Here is a 2613-nt window from a genome sequence, read left to right as displayed (position 1 = left end):
TGCGAAGGAGAGCAAATCGCAGCAACACGGCCGCATGGCTCACGCGGCCGCGCGGATTGGAAAGCCCAAGCGACGGGGTAGCGTAGACGACGCGAACGCGTGGCGAGGAAAAGCGCAAGTGACGCGTCCGCATGGATGACGCGATCGCGTGACATGTGCGATCTGCATAATCTGCAGAATTCGCTGGGGGCGATTTTGGACCCTATTCCGACCCAGTTCTCGGCCCAGAACAGCAGACTAGAGTCAGAGAATATGCAGAAAGAAACAACACATTCATTCAAAGACATTTTTTAGATCTAGTTTTACTCTCTTAGGTTTTTCTCTCTAGGTTTTAGAATTTTTAATTTTCAATTGATCTTAGCATTGGAACATTGAGAAGAGTTATTTCATCACCAAGACTTCGTCATTCTAGTTCATTTTCTTAACTTGGTTTCATTCTTCCATGTTCTTTGTTTTGTTCAATTTTGTTATTTGAATACTTTTATGATTAATTAATGCAAGGATTATTTCTTTTTAATTTAATTTCAATTCCAATAATCATGTCTTCTTTTAATTCCCTTTCATGTGCTATGGATTTATTATTTACAATGCGTGAATAGTTTCTTTACTTGATGGGGAGTTGATTAAAAGGAACTCTTGAGTTGGAAGGATTGAAGGAAAAATTTGTAATTGGGTTAATTGTTGGATTGCTATCCTGTCACCAACGCCAATCCCTTTGAACTAAGTGGGTTGTAACTTGTGAACAGATCTGGCATTCCAACTTGTTTGACTTTCCCTTACCTAGTAAAGGATAACCAAACAAAACAACCGTTAATTATAAATTAATCTGACAATCACTCTATCAATAGTAGAAATTCCAACCAATCAAGTCCCAGTCAAGGCTTTTACTCATATTAATTAAATTTCCTCAATTTAAATTCCAATTTACTTAACTCAACTTCTTTGAACATCTGATTAATAAGATAGCACACTTTTCTGCAACTCGTTGGGAGACGACCTGGGACTTAAAACTCCCAGTAATTTGTAATTCAAACTCTCTATGACATACTTCTAAATTGATAGGCAGATTTTCGGTGAGTTAAGAACTATACTTGCAACGCAACCATTTTAATAATTCTTAATTCACCAGTTTCTGCGTCTCATCAATTTTTGGCGCCGTTGCCGGGGAGTTGCAATAGAGTGCTAATTTTATTAATTAGAATTTATTTATTTGCATTTTATTTTATTTTGATACTATGAGTTGCATGTTTCTTCTGTCAAATGACGCGTTCACTTCCTGATCCACGCTTGCTAATATTCGATCCTGAAATTGAAAGGACAATTTCACGAATAAGGCGAGAACAACGTCGGTAAGCCCGCTCTGAGGGTGGATCTGAAAGTGAATCTGAGGAAGAAACCAGCCCCCGTTCTACTGATTCGGTTGTTTTACGTGCAGAAAACATGGCAGCTAGGAGAGTTACCATCCAGGAGGAAGGAGCCCCTGATTTTACAATGCAACCGTTTCAAGCGCATCATCCAGCGGTAGCTACAGATTTTGAAATAAAGACCGCACTGCTAAATTTGATGCCCAAGTTTCATGGCCTACCTGGTCAAGAGCCTATCAAGCACTTGAGAGATTTCCAAGCAGCCTGTTCTACTGTCAGGCATGATGGCACTGATGAAACTTCAATTCTGCTAAAAGCTTTTCCATTTTCTCTTGACGGAAAAGCAAGAGAGTGGTACTACACTCAACCTCTAGCAAATGTATCCAACTGGGATACACTCAGAAAGGAGTTTCTGGAGAAATTCTTTCCATCTGAAGTTACTGATAAACTGAGGAAGGATATCTCCACAATTATTCAGGATGACAATGAGACTCTCTTTGAATACTGGGAGCGCTTCAATAATCTTCTGGAAGCATGCCCCCATCACATGATTGACATGATCGTGCTACTCAGCTATATTACACAGGGTATGAGGCCCCAAGATAAGACCACGCTGGAAAGTGCCAGCAATGGGTCTATGAAGAAGTACAAGACCACTGATGAAGCTTGGCAATTGATTAGTGATTTAGCTGAATCCACTAGGAACCACAGACAGAAGCAAGGCCGTTCAAAATCTGTTGCAGAAGTATCTTCTAGCAGAGAGACTGCTGCTCTAACTCAAAGCATCTGTAAAATGACCAACTTGCTGAAGCAAATACAGTTGAATCAACAAGCTCAGCAAGCTCAACTTCCTCCACCACAGCAAAACCAACAACTAGTCCCACAAAAAATTTGCAGAATCTGTGCTGATTATAGCCATTACACCGATGAATGCCCGCACCTTCAACAAGAAGACAACATGGTGACATCCACTCACAACTTCTATGACCGCCCCAACCAAGGGTACAATCAAAGTGGAAATAATAACCATGGATGGCAGGACAATTCAAACCAGAATTAGAGGGACAACAATAACAGAGGAGGCAGAGATAATTAGGGAAATCAGAGGTGGAACAATAACAACAACAGGCAGCAAAATCAACCTTACAGAGCACCTCACCTGAGGCAGAACCAAGGACCACAGAACAATCAGCAGCAGACCTCTCAGTTTACTCATTCTTCGTTATCTTCTAATGAAGATCTACTACAA

General features: G+C 40.6%; 1 non-coding gene across 1 annotated transcript; it reads right to left on the bottom strand.

Annotated features, from left to right (window-relative positions):
• Nucleotides 1-1809: 1809 nt before the first annotated feature.
• Nucleotides 1810-1917, bottom strand: LOC148565077 (small nucleolar RNA R71). The gene has a single exon (XR_015884579.1). It is a non-coding gene; the product is annotated as a small nucleolar RNA R71 (small nucleolar RNA).
• Nucleotides 1918-2613: the final 696 nt, after the last annotated feature.

The sequence above is a fragment of the Arachis ipaensis genome, chromosome B5 (genome assembly GCF_059453495.1).
Source record: "Arachis ipaensis isolate K30076 ecotype BB chromosome B5, ASM5945349v1, whole genome shotgun sequence".
In the NCBI taxonomy this organism is placed as follows: domain Eukaryota; kingdom Viridiplantae; phylum Streptophyta; class Magnoliopsida; order Fabales; family Fabaceae; genus Arachis; species Arachis ipaensis.
The sequence above is the reverse complement of the archived record's forward strand: the minus strand, read 5'-3'. Positions and strand labels throughout refer to the sequence as shown.